We start from the raw sequence: 19186 nt of genomic DNA, 5'->3' as shown, positions 1-19186 counted from the left end.
ATTAAAAACAGAAGATGTAAATAAAACATAAAACTGAGAAAACTAAATGTATGAAATAAAATTAAATACTTAAAACAATATGTAGTAAAACTAATAGAATTAAAAAGCAGTTAAAATCAACTAAAAGCTAAATTAAAAAGGTGGGTCTTGAGCTTCTTCCTAAAAACCTCTACAGTCTCTGCGGCCCTGAGGTTCTCCGCCAGACTGTTCCAGAGGCGAGGACCGTGATGGCAGAATGAAGCCTCACCATAAGTTTATGTCCTCAACTTAGGGACAATTAAAGGTCCAGCCCTGGACCAACCTCAGGGTCTACGAGGGTTCATACCTTAAAGGTAGATCATTTAAATAAGAAGGTCCAAGACCATAAAAACATTTATAAACCATTAAAAGAATCTTAAAATCAATTCTAAAATGCACAGGGAGCCAACACAGCCATTTAATGATGGGTGTAATGTGTTCCCGTCCTCTGGTCCTCGTCAGAACTCATGCCGCAGAGTTCTGTAATAGAGTTTTGAGGTAAACCAGAGAGCAGGGCATTGCAATAATCTAAACGACTAAAAGTAAAAGTATGAATCAGCACCTCTTTGCTGGCAAGAGAGAGGAACAGGAGACTCTGGCAATGTCTTTAAGATGGTAGAATCCTGTCTAAATGACACTTTTAATGTGTGGGATTAAATTTAGCTCAGAGTCAAAAGTATGTCCCACACCACAGGGACACGGATACCCCCAAGCTCAGATGTGATGTGATCCCCGGCTCTTGGTTTTGCTAGAGAACACAGGGATCCTTCTCCCTGGATAGAGAGAGGGCCGCCGGGCCCAGGAACCCAGCACCCAAGGGACACACCCGCCGTTGCAGAGGGCCTAGTTTCCCCTCGCCAGAGATGGGTGGGGGAAAGAAGAACAGATGTCCCTCCTTCCTTGTGTAATGTATGTGTGTTTGCGTGTATGTTTGAGTGTATATTTTTGAGGGGTAAAAGGTGTGTGTACTAAGCGGTGCAGTAGAAATTGGCGGGCAGAGCACTTAGGGGGCATCTCTTGATTACTCACAATGATGTCCAAACACCCTCCCCACCAAGTGTTAAAAACAAGAGGGGAGGGGCCCGTTTCCAACCATGGGAGGGATACCACTGCCAAGTCGCTCCTCCCCTCGAGGGGGATGGCAGGCTGAACACCCGACCCATCACCCTTGTACTTTAAAAACCAACTCCAGATGACAACCTTTAAACTTACTTCTATGATGGAATCTACCAATATGAATGAGAGTCTTTTTAGACATATGTGAGGAAGAGGGTAAGTTGGGGACAGCTGCTAGACTGACCCCCTGGTTGGTGAAACAACCCCCCCCCCCCCCCCCCCCCCCCCAGCATTGGGCCCAGATTTCCCCAGCCCAGGGGTCCAATCCCCTGAAGGGCCGACCCCACAAAACAGAGAGGAGTCAAGAAAGTGCCACTCCTTGGAGCGAGCCCAGGCCCCCGCCCCCGGAGTGCCACCCCGGGAGAATTCTGGTCAGGTCTCGACTGGACCGAGGCATCCAAAAAACTGGGGCAACCCCTGTTTGCCTCAATGGAGACCCCAACCCGCCAATCCACTAAGGTTCTGGACCGAAAGTGGGCAACCCCCCTCAGGACAGGGCCAGCCAGCCTGCCTACATGCATCCCACAGATCCCCAGATTGCCCAGAGCAACCGTGGGCCCCAAGAGGCTTGCCCTGCCCCGTCCCAGGGCCAAAGAAGGAGTCATCCCAGCCCTTAGGTCGGGGGTCGGCAACCCGCGGCTAAAGAGCCGCATGCCCTAGTGGCTCCCTGGAGCATTTTCAAAAATGTTTGAAAATGTAAAAAGATGGGGGAGAGAAATATATTTAATGTTTAAATATGGTTTCTGTAGGAGGAAAAACATGACACAAACATTCTCAACATTTTCCAATGCTGTAAAAATGTGTAGAATAAATATTAAATTTCCACATTTCTGTCAACGAAGATTTGTGTCATAGTCTGCAACACAAGTTTCTACCAGCAGGGCGGCGGACCGCTAGGCTGGTGGCTGATGTAAATCGAACCTCCGTCAGTTCCGTGCGTTGCTTGATGAAGTTGAAAGCGAATAATCAGATCTCCTGCTACACAACACAGTCCGATGGCTGTCCAGGGGTGAGGTTTTGCGTCGCTTTGTCGTCTGTTTAGAACATGTGAAAACATTCCTGGAAAGCAAAAACCTGAACCACCTGCAACTGGAAGATACTGAGTGGCTGGAAAAGCTCCACGTTTTGGTGGAAATGACTGTGACAAACCACCTAAACGAGCTGAATGAGAGGGTGGGGCTGATGCTGTAGTATCGCGAGACTCGACGAGACCGGTGTGGCAACTCAGCTTGGCGGTGCGTAAGTGGCAGAACAAACATTTCTGTATTATATAAGTTTACCCATTTTACTCCCATATCATATTAGCTGTAAAACTAACATCTGTAAAAGTTGAAATAAGCCTTTTGACAGCCTGAAGGACCTGGAGAATTATATAGACGGCTGCTACAATACCATCGTTATGGGGAAGACCAACACCACTACTCCTTCCTCCAAACGCGTCCGACCAGAAAATTCTCCCGGAGCTGCCTCCTCTCCAGGCAGTGGAATCAGTGACGCTTTAGATTCCATCGACAAAAAGCTCTCCAGCCTTGATTGCCGCTTGAATCTGCTAGAGATCCTCCATAGAGAGTTCCAAGGCCTGCGAGAGTCTCTGGAGTCCAGCCAGCAGCAGGTGCGGGAGCTCGCAGCGGAGAATCAGGCCCTCAGAGAAACTGTCAAGACCTTGAGCAGTGACACCGCTCGACTTTCTGAGGAGAACCGCTCGATCAAAGAAACCCTCCTGGATCTTCAGTCGAGGAGCATGAGGGACAACCTGGTGATCTCTGGGATTCCAGAGGAGGCAGGAGAAGACCCGGAGGCCACGGTGAAGTCCTTCATGGAGGCCCACCTGAAGCTCCCCAAAGAGGATGTGCAGAAGATCGCGTTCCAGAGGGTGCACCGGTTCGGAGGAAGAAGGTCTGACAACCGGCTTCCGAGACCGATTGTAGCCAAGTTTGACCAATATAAGTCGTCAGCCTAATAGCATTTCTGCCTAACTCATTTTTTTGCCAAATTGAGATATTGGCCTAACTCTACTCTCCTTTCACTGCTGCACCACCCTGTATAACTGCCTTTGTTCTCAGCCAATCAGAAGGGTTCCATCATTCAAAAAACACTATCTGCTTTAGTCATCTAATTGACTTGGGCATTTTTGATGCCATATAAAAAGGTGCCCAAGTCATCTCAAATTGACTTGAGCAGTTTTGACGCTGCACAACAATTGCTGCCCCCATGAAGAACAAGACTCGTCTTAGCATAAATGAAGCATTAAATCTTATCTTTGACTTATCAGGTAAGCTTATTCGTATTTCTCAAACATTCTATACACTAAAGTCACTTATGAATTGTGTGTTTAAATTTTGATCACGTTTCTGCAACAAAGGAATAAGGACTGCAAAATACCTTTTGTGCCCCAAGACCCAAGCGAGCACAATGTATTATAAATCTAAACTGCAGATGCACAACTTCACTTGCTTCAACATGGGTAACAAAGATGGCTATTGTTACCCCTGGGAGGAGCACGAGGGTTCCCTCAGCAGCGAGGTTTTTGCCAATCTGCAGTTCAAACACTTTGAGTCAGTCTTAGAGGCCAACCCAGATATTAAAAAAGTAATGGCTGCGGCTATCAGAATTGTATGGAAGCGATTCTGTAGCATAGATAAAAAGAAAAGTCAAAACCAGAAATGCTTTTTCATTTTCAAAATGTAGCTGCATTTTGTGACTCAAAATTAAAATGAAAAAGCAATACTTCAAAATGCTTTTTCATTTCCTTCCTCAACACAGCTTATTCTGTCACTTAATTAAAGTTAAAATAAAAATAGTATTTGACATTTCATTTTCAAAATGTTATCTGCTAAATGTGTTGCATAATTCATTTAGAAATATCTAATTTGACAATTAAAATGGATTCATAGAAATGCTTTTTAATTTTCAAAATAACGCTGCATGAAATGACTCAAAATTAAAATGAAAAAGCAATATTTCAAAATGCTTTTTCATTTTATACTTCAACACAGCTTTTACTGTCACTTAATTAAAATGATAAAGAAAATGGTATTTGACATTTCATTTTCAAAAAGGTCCATGGTAAATGTGTAGCAAAATTCATTTAGAAATGTCTATGTTGAACTACGATGAATATCTTTACGTGTTCTTGTTTGGGGAACTATTTTGTTTTGCGCACAGTTACCTGTCAGTATAAATAAAGGCGGAGCCACCTGCTGCGTGTTCTTCGTGGTGACAAGGTTGATGGCTGCCGGAAAGCTGAAAGTGCCTCCAGTCTCGTTTGTATCAGTGAATACTCCAGAGAAATGTCTGAACCTGAGAGCACAGGTGGGAGCACGCGCGCGACTCGGGAGCTGTCCGCTGCAGGAGATTCAACAGTCTAATTTCACAATTAAAATGGATTAACAGAAATGCTTTTTAATTTTCAAAATGTAACTGCATCAAATGACTCAAAATTCAAATGAAAAAGCAATATTTCAAAATGCTTTTTCATTTTATACTTTATACTAAAAGCATTTCCAGAGGGGAGGCGGGATGATGACGTTACTGCTTTCTCCGAAGGAAAAAAGTTTGTCCGCGGTGCGTCAGGAGGACCGCAGAAGGCGGACATGCTGCTATGTAGTCCTGAGAAGCTGTGGAAAATCATCAGACGTTCACAACCAACACAAAGCCGTCTTCTCTGCCGCTAACACAGTCTGCTCCTGGTGTGTCTGTGTCTCTCAGCGGCCGGACACACGGAGAAAGCCACACCACAGGAATCACAGAGTGTGCCTCCCCTCTGGAAATGCTTTTTCTAACCCTTGTGCTATCTTAGATGACCCCACCCTTAGTTTGACGCGTTCTCCCTACCATGACAAAGGTGGATAAAGGTGGAAAGATTTCATGTAATCCATGGACACCAGTGAAGATCACAAATCATTGAAGAAAAAAGGTTCAGCGCACTGTCTAGTGGGCCTTGGTGACCCAACTCCCAATGGTAAAGTTCCTAAGATAGCACAATTACATGATTATTGAGACAAGGTTCCCAGGGTGGATGTGAAGATGCAAATGCAACCCCCTCTTTGCATTTTCGTTTTAATTATGACACAGAATAAGAGGTTTTAAGTATAAAATGAAAAAGCATTTTGAAATGTTGCTTTTTCATTTTAATTTTGAGTCATGTGATGCAGCTTCATTTTGAAAATGAAAAAGCATTTCTATGAATCCATTTTAATTGTCAAATTAGACATTTCTAAATGAATTATGCTACACATTTACCAGAGAACGTCTTGAAAATGAAATGTCAAATACCATTTTCATTTTAGTTTTAATTAAGTGACAGAATAAGCTGTGTTGAGGAAGGAAAAGAAAAAGCATTTTGGTGGATTGCTTTTTCATTTTAATTTTAGTCATTTGATGCAGCTACATTTTGAAAATGAAAAAGCATTTTTGGTTTTGACTTGTCTTTTTATTTATGCTACACAATCGCTTCCATAGAATCGGTGTTGCACCATTGCAAATGCGTACCTTGATCTGGCCATGAAGCATGATGTCACAATTGAACAAAAATTTCTGGTTGCAGGGCACACACAAATGGAGTGTGACTCCATGTATGGCTGCATTGAACGCCGTATCAGGAAAGACATTTACACTCTCCACGTGATTACATCGTCATTTTTGAAACTGCACGTTTGAACCCATCCCTGTACTAGGTCATCCAGTTGTACCACAACAACTTCATGAAGTTATCTAGGGCCTACGGCACAACCATCCGGCCAGGTAGGAAACCAGGTGATCCTACAGTCCATGACCTTCGGGCTCTCCAGTACTTGGCAGATGGTACGATTCGCTATAAGTTAGCGTTTGAGTCAGACTGGGAGGGCCTGCCTCAGTGAGTGACCATCCCCAGAGAACCATTCCCCTGGGTCCCACTCTTTCCTACCCAATTGCCACTTACTCTGAGGAAATTCCAGGACTTGCAGTCAATGAAACTCGTACTACCAAGAGTGGTCCATGACTACTATAACAACCTGCATCACCAAGGCAAGTAAAACAATCTGGGTTAGGCCAGTGAAACATTGTTTCACGTTAGTTAACGTTAGGTCTTAACATTAGTTAAGATAATAGTTAAATAACCAGGTTATGTTAAGGCAAGAAACAAGTTTGATGGTTTTTACTTTATTATAAAAACTGCCTAAGTCAAATTGAGTTCCCTGCAAAATTTGCACAAGTCAGTTTTCTATGTTATGCAATAGCTATTTTGTCTGTTTTTTTATTTCAAACATCTTCACACATCTGGTGGGAGTCACCATTAACATATAAATAAAAAGTTCTTACAATTTGGTGAAAAAAAGGTGTCTTTTCTTCTTTTCCAAAAACCTGAAAAAATGAGTTAGGCAGATATGCTATTAGGCTGACGATAAGCAGAAGGAGCTGGTGAAGAGCCGTGGCCGGGAGCTGAAGGGGACACACTTAAGCGTGAATGACCAGTTTCCGGTTGAGATTCTGCGGCGCCGAACGATCCTTTTTCCTCTGAGGAAAAAACACATTGCCAACGGGTCCAGAGCCGTGGTTTCCGTGGACAAATTGTTCGTGGATGGAAAGCTCTTCCGAGACCCGGAGATCACCCCCTGGCTTTGCTGAAGATCTGACATCTGTGCTGCGCTGAAAACAGCGGCTAAACGTGTTGAATGAATGAAACCGGCTCATCCATCTCGTTGAAGCAGTTTAATTTTTCTCCCCTCTCATGTTTCTTTTGTTTTTCTTGTTATGTTTGTTTCTTTATGTTTTTTTTACCTCTTTCTTCTTTTTAGTTTCCCCCTCTCTCCCCCCCTCCTCATATGTAAATTATCCAAAGGCAACACGTCCCCCGCATACAAGCGCGCACACGGGCATGCACACGCGAAGCAGCTCACACTCGCGGACATCCCGCAAACACCTCACATAAGCCTACATAGGACACACGCAACATGCAGCGCACACAGTCAGGAAACGCTCACGCACACAAACGCACAGTTTCTTCATCGATCAGCGGGCACGCGCACACGGACCGACACACGCTCTATTTAGCCTTACAGTCTCTTGGTCAGAGCAGTTATGAACAGTCTTAACATCGTTAGCTGGAATGTGCGTGGACTTGGCTCTGGGCCAAAAAGATTGAAAGTGTTATCTCACCTGATTGATCTTAAAGCAGATGTAGCCTTACTGCAGGAGACCCACTTATGTAAACCAACTGATCAGCTCCTCTGCTGCTCACAATTTCCAGTCATATATTCTTTTAGTTATAACTCCAAGCAAAGAGGAGTTACTGTTTTGATTAATAAAAACGTTACATTTACCCATAAGGATACAGTTACTGACCCAGAAGGTAGATTTGTAATTATTAATATATCCATTCAGAATAAGGACTATTGCATAGCCAGTATCTATGGCCCGAATGTTGACGACTCTTCCTTCTTTCACAGATTCTTCACCTCACTCTTGGTTCACTCTGACTCCACAATCATTATAGGAGGAGACATCAACCTGATTCTGGATCCTGAACTTTACAGACTCAGCACAGCAGCAAACCAGCGTACATGGCGGTCTGCAAGTATTCTAAAGCAGTACATGAATGATCTGGGTCTCTGCCACGCGTGGCGCTCATGTCATCCAAACACTAAAGGGTTCACCTTTTTCTCTCCAGTTCACCACTCACACTCCCGTTTATACTATTTATTAATCAGTAAATCTCTTTTAAAAGAAATTAAAAGTTCCAAAATTCATCCGATTATTATCAGTGATCATGCACCAGTCTCTGTAAACATTTCTAGGGAAATATCCACACCCTCAGGTACAACCTGGAGGTTTAATACGTCTCTGTTAAAGGACCAGGAATTTATTGAATTCTTTAAAAAAGAGTGGGCAACCTTCTTAGAGTTCACTGTAAACCCGAACGTTCAAAGTGATTAAATATAATGAGTAACTGATACTCAAAGTTTACTAAAAAGCTCTATTAACTTAATCATATAAAGTTTGTGTAACACATTCCCTCTTTTTGAGTACATGTAACTTCCTTTCTCTTTCGGCTTTTCCCATCAGGGGTCGCCACAGCGAATCATCCTTTTCCACCTCACTCTATCATGGACATCTTCTACCCTAACATTAGCCAACTTCATGTCCTCTGTTAAGACATCCATGTATCTCCTCTTTGGCCGTCCTCTTGCCCTCCTGCCAGGCAGCTCCATCTCCAACATCCTTCTACCAATATATCCACTATCCCTCCTCTGAACATGTCCAAACCATCTCAGTCTGGCTTCTCTGACTTTGTCGCTAACACAGGCAACATGAGCCGTCCCTCTGATGTACTCGTTCCTTATCCTGTCTAACCTGGTCACTCCTAAGGAGAACCTCAACATCTTCATCTCCGCTACCTCCATCTCAGCCTCTTGTCTCTGTCTCACTGCTACCGTCTCTAACCCATAGAGCAGAGCTGGTCTCACCACTGTCTTGTACACCTTTCCTTTGAGTCTTGCTGACACTCTTCTGTCACACAACACTCCTGACACTTTCCTCCACCCGCTCCAACCTGCCTGCACTCGCCTCTTCACCTCTTTTCCACACTCCCCATCACACTGAACTGTTGACCCCAAGTACTTAAACTCCTGCACCTTCTTCACCTCAGCCCCCTGTAACCTAACGCTTCTACCTTGATCCCTCTCGTTCAGACACATGTATTCTGTCTTACTACGACTGACCTTCATGCCTCTTCTTTCCAGAGCAAACCTCAACCTCTCTAGCTGTTCCTCCACCTGCTCTCTACTCTCACTGCAAATTACTAATTAATGTCATCCGCAAACATCATTGTCCAGGGAGATTCCTGTCTTACCCCGTCTGTCAGCCTGTCCATCAGCATAGCAAACAAAAAAGGACTCAAAGCTGATCCTTGGTGTAGTCCCACCTCCACCTTGAACTCCTCTGTCTGACCTACAGCACATCTCACCACCGTCATACTTCTCTCATACATGTCCTGAACTACTCTGACATACTTCTCTGCCACTCCAGACGACCTCATACAGTACCACAGCTCCTCCCTTGGCACCCTGTCATACGCCTTCTCTAAATCTACGAACACACAATGCAGCTCCTTCTGACCATCTCTGTACTTTTCCATCAACATTCTCAAAGCAAAAATGGCATCAGTGGTGCTCTTACGGGGCATGGAACCATACTGCTGCTCACAGATCTCCACCTTCTTCCTAAGCCTGGCTTCCACTACTCTTTCCCACAGCTTCATTGTGTGGCTCATCAACTTTATTCCTCTATAGTTGCTGCAGTTCTGCGTGTCACCCTTGTTCTTAAAGATCGGAACCAGAACGCTTCTCCTCCATTCCTCAGGCATCTTCTCACTCTCTAAAATCCTATTGAACAACCTCGTTAGAAATTCCACTGCTGTCTCTCCTAAGCACTTCCATACCTCCACAGGTACGTCATCAGGACCAACGGCCTTTCCGCTCTTCATCCTTTTCAGAGCCTTCCTAACATCATCCTTTCCAATCTCTGCTTCTTCCTGCTCCACAACAACCACATCTTCCTCCCTTCTTTCCCTGTCATTTTCCTCGTTCATCAGCTCCTCAAAATATTCCTTCCATCTTTTCTGTACACTCTCCTGGGTTGTTAGCACCTTTCCATCTCTGTCCTTTATCACTCTTACCTGTTGCACGTCCTTCCCATCTCTGTCTCTCTGTCTGGCTAGCCTGTACAAGTCCTTCTCTCCTTCCTTTGTGTCTAACCTGTCATATAGCTCATCGTAAGCTTTCTGTTTGGCCTTTGCCACCTCTCTCTTCACTCTACGCTGCGCTTCCTTGTACTCCTGTCTACCTTCCTCAGTCCTTTCTACATCCCACTTCCTTTTAGCCAACCTCTTCCTCCGGACGCATTCCTGTACTTCCTCATTCCACCACCAAGTCTCTTTACCGTCTTTCCTCTTTCCAGATGACACACCTAGCACCTTCCTACCTGTTTCCCTGATAATCTCTGCTGTAGTTTCCCAGTCATCTGGAAGCTCATCCTGACCACCCAGGACCTGTCTCAACTACTGCCTAAATTCCTCACAAGTTTCTTCATTCTGTAGCTTCCACCACTTGGTCTTCTTTTCTGTTTTCCCTCTCTTTTTCTTCCTGAATTCCAGAGTCATCTTACACACCACCATGCGGTGCTGTCTGGCTACACTCTCTCCTAACACCACTTTGCAGTCATTAACCTCTCTCAAATGACCTCGTCTACATAGGATGTAGTCCACCTGAGTACTCCTACCTCCACTTCTGTATGTCACTCTATGTTCCTCTCTTTTCTGGAAGTAAGTGTTGACTACAGCCATTTCCATCCTCTTCGCAAAGTCCACCACCATCTGTCCCTCCAGATTCCTTTCCTTCACACCAAACCTGCCCATCACCTCCTCATCACCTCTATTGCCCTCACCGACATGCCCATTAAAGTCTGCTCCAATAGCAACTCTCTCTCCTCTGGGGATACTCTCTATGACCTCATCCAACTCACTCCAGAATCTCTCCTTCACTTCTAACTCACAGCCAACCTGTGGCGCATACCCACTGACTACATTCACCATCACCCCTTCAATTTCTAACTTTAGGCTCATCATCCTGTCTGAGACTCTTTTCACCTCTAGAACACTGTTTACAAACTCCCCCTTCAGAATCACTCCTACCCCGTTGTCTAAAGTGTTGTGGATGATTCGCAAGGTTATTTTGGCAATTTTTACGCCGGATGCCCTTCCTGACGCAACCCTCTCTATTTATCCGGGCTTGGGACCGGCACAGAGGCAACTGGCTTGCAACCCCTGTGGCTAGATTATTTTGAGTACATGTAACTAATCTTTTTTTAATTAAAAATAAAATATGTTTAGGTTAAGTAAGTTAAACTTAAAAAATAATTTTTGTATAATTTATAGAATTAAGTAATCGTGTTCTGAAATTTCTTATTTATGTTGTTTCAAATAGGTCGATTAAAGAATTTGTTGCCCCGCATACATATATTTTGCCCTCAAGTGTTTGTCATTATTTTTTTTCTAAATAAATAAATAAATTAATGAATAGTTATAGAAAAATAGAAAAAGAAAACACAAAAAGTTGAAGTCTAAATGTTATTTCATATTATTGTTATTGTTTTTGAAGAAAAAAGAAAAAAGAACTTGGTAAACCCAATTTTGTTTGGTTTTCATAGGTTTTCTTTTATTTTGAAAAGGTACGCAGTCTCTGGCAGACATGATCCATGTGACCGTCAACAGCCAATCGGGTTGTTGCAGATTTGAGAGCTTTGATGTACGTTAGCGGTGCGTCTATTGAGCAAGTTTCCCAAACGAGGGTGAAGACGTGACGAGAGATTGTTGTAGTTCAAAATATTTTCAGTATTTATTCACCTTAACACAGCGGTGGAGTTAGTTTTTCCTTTTCAACCTGTCTTGCCTGGAAGAAGAAAAAGAGGAAACAATTTACCGAACGGGACTTGGTGAGTGAGTGTTATTTTATTTTCATTCATCTGATATTTAACAATGTATAATTTACATGTCTTGAAATGGCAGACTTTGGCATGGAATTTTTGTTGTTTTATGTCATATCAAGTTCGTAGAAGTTTTGGCGCGTTAAGTGTAGGCTTCGCCCGGACATTCCACCCCCCATTACGTGCTGCGTAGCTTCAAATAGTTAGGCAAAACAAATAGAAAGAAACAACCTTATTTTTTATTATTTGTACGGATTATGTGTTAATTTAACGCGCTTATTTGAGTGTATTTTGTGTTTGGATGATAGGCCATCAAGGTTGGACCGAAGAAAACTGTTTCTTTTCCGAGATCCCCGTGTGCAGGAAGAAACAAGATGGCGACCGAACTCTGAACCTGTTAAGTTGTCTGAAGGACCAAGCGCCCTCTGCTGGACATTGGACAACCCTTTTCTATTCAGAACTGGTAGGAACTTGCAGCCCTGCGAACGGCAGAGCACTCCTTGACAATATTGAACAGTCAAACTTGAACTCACGAACACTTCTTAGCTGAAGTCATGAGAAAAGAGATGTAGTTGTAATTTTTTTGTGTTGGTTCATTCAGTCTTTTGCTGAATCACCTTGAGTTTAGGGCTGTGACGATAACTGATCACCGCACTTTTTTTTTTTTTTTTTGAAAGTTCAGCATATCGTGCGTTTTTGGAACTATAATAAACACATTAAACACATTCATCTTTGCTGATAATTTCCTTTTTCTGCTATTCCTGTATTCAGACTTTACTTCTTTCCTTCAGGCCATTCTCTCCTTCTCTCCCACCGAGCCTGTCACTCTGTCGTCGGCGAGCACTCTGCTCAGTGGCTCCCTTTAGACACACAGGCACGCCCTTTCAGAAGCACACATCCCCATTCTAAAACCGAAGTTTCCGTCCCGCGAGGAAATGCGACAAATTTACTGCGTTATAATTATTAATTTTGATTGTATTCATTTCCGTTATAAGCTGTGTGCGTTCTTAAGTGCGCGACACGGCCGCCCGCCGGAGGATTTTGTGTTAGGGGCGGCTTATTACTGTTCTCCTTCACTCTGTAACACCAAACACGAAGGTTAGATTTCGATTACTATCACTACATGTTTTGTTTGGGAACTATTTTGTGCGGCGCAAAGTTACGTGTCTGTATGAATAAAGGCCTCCTGCCCCGTGTTCTTCATGGGTGTCAGGCTTCATGGCCAGCGGGAAGGTGACAAAGTGTCTGCAGTCTGTTTATTACTGGGCAATATATCATTTTCTGAAAAGATGTCTGTACCAGAGAGCACAGGTGAAGGTTCACGTACAGCTAGAGAGCTGTCCGCTGCAGAGGAATCAACACGCGCATCCTCCTACACACAGCGCTGACCCACACAGTCACAGTCAATCTACAACACCTATATAGGCTATATAGTTAGTTCATGAGCTAGATAGGTAGCAGTTAGTTGTTATTGTTATTTGCTAATAAAGAAAATACGTTGTATTTATCCGCCGGGAGATTTTTGTGTTTTTTTTTTTTTTTTTTGGGGGGGGGGGGGGGGGGAGCTGCGGTTAACCGCGACACAGCGTCCCCTGGTGGTGGTTATCAAAAATCCGACACCGTCACAGCTCTACTTGAGTTATATTTTTCATTCATGGTAATACTGTAACATATTGTGCAATCTGAGTTATTTTGTTGATCAAAGCAATGACCTGCCCTTGATTCAGAAGATGATGGAAACAACATTTCCTCCGCGCAGACAAACCATAGTGATGTCCTGTCCACCGGTTATTGAGCTCCTGGACCTGTGGCCTGCTCTGAAAATAGAGTCGGAGGTAATCTGGATCAGCTCCCTTATTAAAATGAAAATTATTACTCTTACTCATTTGGCATCCATGTGCTGCATTATAAATTTGTTTGAGATTGTTTTATTTTTAATTGAGCTCTCTTGTTGCATTTTCTTTCTCCTGCTGTTATTTTTATTCAGGTGTATGCAGAGTTTCAGCGGATTACAAATCAGAACCTGCCCAACACTTTTTATGCTGAACTTGACGGTCATCTTCCTCAACTTATGACCATATTCAGACAAAAGGCATCAAAAACTGGGGAGACTGCAGATTCTCTGGCAGAAATTTTAAAAAATCACGATAAACAGGCACATCAATTATTTGACATCTCGAGTTTATCCAAGTAGTGATGATTTTTTTACTGTTTTGTTTTAGTTTTTTTTTCTTATTTTTGGCAATTGGCTTTTTTTTCTACCCCTAGTATTGCATTTTGTCCATTTTATATTTGCCTTATGTCTGATTGCATGAATATGTATATGAAGTGTGTTTTTTCTTATTTTAAATCATCTATGGATTGACTTCTGCATCTGTACCTTTTTGTTTTTTAATCTAAATAGGAAATCCATGACATTCACACCAAGCGCACTACTGTTCTTCACGCCCTGCCTGTTTATCTGCACGAGGATGTCTCTGGAGTTTTTAAAACTTGCACAGTAAGTTTCTTTAAGTAACAAATAGATACTACTGTTTATTATGTGAATAGTTGATCAAAATGCTATCATTTTGTTTAGTCTATCTATAGTTTCCATAAATGGTCTGCTTTCTTTGGTGTCACTACAAATTAACTGAATTGGCATATTGTTTCTTGTGATAAGATCTTCAGTAAGACAAACTCGAACCGTATTAGTGTGTTACATCCCTCTTCAGGGAGGAGGGAGAGAATATGTAACATAAAGGAAACTATGATAACCGGAGGGGGTTAAAGTTTGGCCACACAGCCGTTTATTTGGGTAACATAAAAATTAAAGGAAACTAACCAACAAAACACCAAAGGTGGAATAGATGATGATATAACTTAAGCTCTCAGGCTTTATAGCAGGACAACCATGACAGAAATGCAAAACACAAAACTAATCAAAACACAAACAAGGTCCACAGGAGTAAACGTAACAAAAAAACTAAGGGGGAAACCAGAGGCGTTCACAAGCTAAGGCCAGGCAGACAGCAGGGGCAGGCGGAAGAAACAATCTCCTCTCAGGTATTCAGCCGCCTTCGTAGCAGAGGATTCTTGGAGCTTTTAAAGCTTCCCTCCCAGCCAGGTGATTGGAAGCGGCCTCAGCTCTGCAGTGGGGTGGGAGTGGGGGGTGGAGTCAGCAGCTGTACAGGAGAAGGACTTCTGCAGGAGCTACAACTCAGACATACACATACCCGCACAAAACAAGCGGACACAACCAGGGGTCGTAACATAGTTTATCAGCTTAATATGTTTATTTCACTGTTAGATTCTGTGGTAAATTGATTGATTTGTGTTTAGAGCAGGTGTTTTCTGTTAATCACTGTAGAGGTATTGGATTTTTACAGGATTCTCTTAAATTAGGATATACTGTATTTTCTTTTTATTTGATTATGATTGGCTTCTCTCTTCTTCTTTATTTAAATTAATTCAGGTCGAGTTTGATGAGCCGGAGCTTGATGGTGTCGCAGTGGGGCTTCTTACTGTCATCAAAGACCATGACTCAAGTCCAGTGCACTACGAGCCTGTCAAAATCTCTGTTGTGATGGAAAGTGATGAAGTGGTCAGCCTCCCCAGATTCAGTGATGCCTTCGTGGTAATGTTTGGACTCATCTATGCAATGCACCTCAAATATCCCAAACCACTGACCAACACGTTTGAATTCACTCAAAAGATTTTACTTGGTCTAGAAGCTGGTAAACTACCACCCAGGTTGCAGACCCTTAAAAATGATTTGATGATACTTGTGTAAAACTAAGTTGAAATAAGAAAGAAATATTGCACCACACTGCATTTTAATGCAAAAGGAACGCAGATGTTTGGCTTGTTTTTAGGTTTCTTTTAATATTTTTTTGTTACACAATTGTGGGTTTTGGTGCCGTTTGAATGTGGCGAATGTAAAACAGTTATGTTGAAGAAAAGTACTCAGTTACATTATTGGTGTAATTTCTTCATTATTTTGGATTCTTTATTTTTCTGATCACCTGATGTGTGAGAAGCGTAGAAAGTAGCCAGTAACTAGTATTGATACTAAATTCAGGGAAGCTGGAGGGTTTCATCTTTAAAATGTCGCAATACAAAAAATGAAGGTGGTAAAGTATGTTCTTCTTGTACTACAATTTCAATATATATAAAAACATTTATTTTATTTTTTATTGATTTAAAATTTATCAAAGTGTATGATTTTTTGTTTTTACCATTGCACAGAAGGGAGTGAGCCAATAAGTTAGACAGATCTTTATGACATTGTGCTGTATTTAAGTTACTGTTACTCATTTTTTTTTAGGCAATCATACAAAATTTAAGTTTTGAATTTTGTGGTTTTGAGTTTACTGACTCAAAAAATTTAATTATCCCTGTACTTGATGGTAACTAATAAAATTAAGTCCTGTACAAATAAAATTGTGGTGTTGTGTAATTATTTTTTTTAAGTTATGCATACTTATTCCTGTCGCTTGAAAACTCAAAATTAGTGAGTCATAGTGACTGATGACAATTAAGTTGTCTTAACAAGACAATGTAAGTCATATTTACTGTAAATTTTTGATTTCCAACAAATTAACACTTCTAATTTAACTGTTATCAAAAAATACAAGTATCACATAATTAAATCTTTTAAGTTATTGAAAACTTTGACTTTTAAGTTAATTAACTTAAAAATAATTGTGGCAAATGATTGCCTAAAAATTTTTAAGTAGGGGCAACTTATTCGGGTTTACAGTGTTTAACAATACTCCCGATATTTCACAATGTCTTCTTTGGGAAACAGCAAAAGCAGTCATGAGAGGGAAAATCATCTCTTATTCAACGCACAAAAAACGCAAAGAGAAAGCAGATTTATTAGAATTAGAAAATAAAATCAAAACCCTGGAGACTGCTTATGCTGCTTCTGCACAGGAACACATTCTTGGAGATCTGAAAAATTTAAAGCTGCAGTTAAATGACATCATCAATAAACGAACACAATTTTAAATACAAAGGCTACGACTTGAAAATTTTGAAAACTCTAATAAATCTGGCAAATTTCTGGCTAATCAGCTTAAAATTAATAGAGAAAAATCAACAATCACTTCTATTATGGGCCAAATAGGAAATGTCACTCACGACCCGGTCAACATAATCCTTCTAAAACCAGACAAAGATCCCACTAGCCCTTCAAGCTATCGCCCTATTTCTCTAATCAATGCAGATCTAAAAATTATCTGCAAAGCACTAGCACAGAGAATAGAAAAAAATCACTCCTCACATAATTCACTTCGACCAAACTGGATTCATCAAAGGCAGACACTCGGATGATAATGTCCGTAGACTAGTTAATATAATAGACTTTGCCACCATTGAAAACCAGGAAATGACGGTAATATCGCTGGATGCTGAAAAAGCCTTTGACAGAGTAAATTGGAAGTTCCTTATTGCCGCCCTCCATAAGTTTGGTTTTGGAGAAGCATTCATCAATTGGATCAAAATAGTATACCACAACCCCAATGCATCAGTTAGAACTAATAAACAGACTTCCAACAGGTTTTTTCTTGGAAGAGGAACCAGACAGGGTTGCCCACTCTCTCCTTCTCTTTTTGCTATATTTATTGAGCCTCTAGCTGCAGCAATTAGACAAAATGAGAGCATTAAAGGAATTAAAACCAACACAGCCATCATAAAATTAGTCTCTATGCAGATGACATATTACTGTTTTTAAGTAATTTACATTCTGTAAATGAAACAGCAACCATCATTGAAAATATCCTCCATATCAGACTATTCCATTAATTGGAATAAGTCTGTTTTATTACCACTCAATAGGAATGCGGAACAAAAACCCACAATACCAGTCAAATCAGGAAATATAAAATATCTAGGTATAATTTTTCCCCCAAACTATCAGAACTGGTGCAGCTAAACCACACCCCATTACTGAAAAACATACAGGACGATCTAACACGCTGGACCAACCTGCTTCTGTCCCTTATGGGCAAGGTAGCCACGGTAAAAATGAAAATCTTACCTAAAGTTAATTATCTCTTCTCAATGATTCCCACACAACCGCCACTAAAATGGTTCAAAACATTAGACTCATCCATATCAAGCTTTTTATGGAACAATAAACCTGCAAGAATTAGTCTAAAAACTTTAAAATCTGCAAAAAGCTGTGGAGGATTAGAACTACCTAACTTCCACAAGTACTTTCTTGCAAATAGATTGCAATACATCTTAAAATGGTTAAAAAATAATCCAGAAACCAACTCATGGTTAGACTTGGAACAGGTGTTATGTGGAAAGATCAACCTTTCAGGTCTACCGTTCATTAGCCAAACAGTTAAAAAACAGGATTGTTTTCAAAGTATTAATATAAACACCACTTTAACAGCCTGGTGGGAATTTCTCAAAATATCAAAATCATCAATTCAACCCTGCAAAATGACACCCATCTGGAACAACCCAGACATCCTTATAAACAAAAAAATGATACACTTCCCAGCTTGGCAAGCAGGGGTTATAAAACAACTAGAGCACATAATTATTTATAGAAGATTCATAACTCCCCAGGAACTTCAAGACAAACATGGAATAAATAACTTCTTGGAATATCAGCAACTTAAATCTATTATTACTAAAAAGTATAAATTTAAAGACGACGATTTAAAGCTACCAGATGTAGTTACCACTCTGATTAATTTCTCAATGAATAAAACTCTCTCCAAAATATACAAACTTTTATGTAATTTAAATAATAATATTTCTCTTCCAATAACAAAATGTGATGCAGATTTGAGCATCAGCACAGATGAAAGCTTCTGGTCAGAACTCTGTCTAAACACCTTTAAACTGACAAAAAGTCCAAATCTGCAGCTAATCCATTTCAAAACTCTTCACAGAATTTATTACACTGGACAGAGGATGTTCAAGATGGGTTTCAGTAACTCAGACATTTGCGAGCACTGTGACAGTAATCTACCCGACAGTTACATGCATGCACTGTGGTTCTGCACGCCTGTCCAGGCTCTCTGGCAGCAGGTATGTGCCGATCTATCAGTCTGGCTTAAGGTTTCAATCACGGCTTCACCGTCACTTTGTGTGCTTGGTGACATGAGTGCCATCGATGTAGAAAGAGGATTACTATCTATCATTTTCATAACTGTTTGCATTGCTAAAACAAAGATTTTAATAAATTGGAAAAACAAGAAAAATATAATTATAAGTCAACACTGAAATCTGCTGCTTGATCATATCAGCTTGGAAAAAATGTCAGCCAAAAGTTCAAGTAACTTTGAAAGAATTCAGTCTCTCTGGTCTCCCATAGCTAACTCCATGACTTAGAGGGTGGGGGGCCTGGTCGTCGCTGCTCCTTGCCCTTCTGCCGTGGTTCGGGGTGGGGTTCGGGGCCTCCGGTGCCTGGCAGGGGGTGGTGGGGGCTCCGTTGGTCGGTGGTCGGGTCCGGTGCCTGGGGCGCTGCGTGGTCCTCTGGGCTTGGGTGTGCGTGGTGGTGGTGGTGGGGGGGGGGGTGGAGTGGTGGTCTGGCTTGGCTTGGGGGGGTGGTCCCTTTGCCTTTGCTGGGGGGGGTTGGCGGGGGGCC

At 41.7% G+C, this 19186-nt stretch overlaps 1 long non-coding RNA gene across 1 annotated transcript; it reads left to right on the top strand.

Annotated features, from left to right (window-relative positions):
• Positions 1 to 5605: 5605 nt before the first annotated feature.
• On the top strand, positions 5606 to 16001 carry LOC110013552 (uncharacterized). Its single transcript, XR_013647563.1, has 3 exons — positions 5606 to 11604; positions 11904 to 14095; positions 15050 to 16001. It is a non-coding gene; the product is annotated as an uncharacterized LOC110013552 (long non-coding RNA).
• The last annotated feature ends 3185 nt before the right edge of the window (positions 16002 to 19186 follow it).

This window comes from Oryzias latipes, chromosome 14 (assembly GCF_053564925.1).
Source record: "Oryzias latipes strain Hd-rR chromosome 14, Olatipes_Hd-rR_3.1".
Lineage (NCBI taxonomy): Eukaryota > Metazoa > Chordata > Actinopteri > Beloniformes > Adrianichthyidae > Oryzias > Oryzias latipes.
The sequence above is the reverse complement of the archived record's forward strand: the minus strand, read 5'-3'. Positions and strand labels throughout refer to the sequence as shown.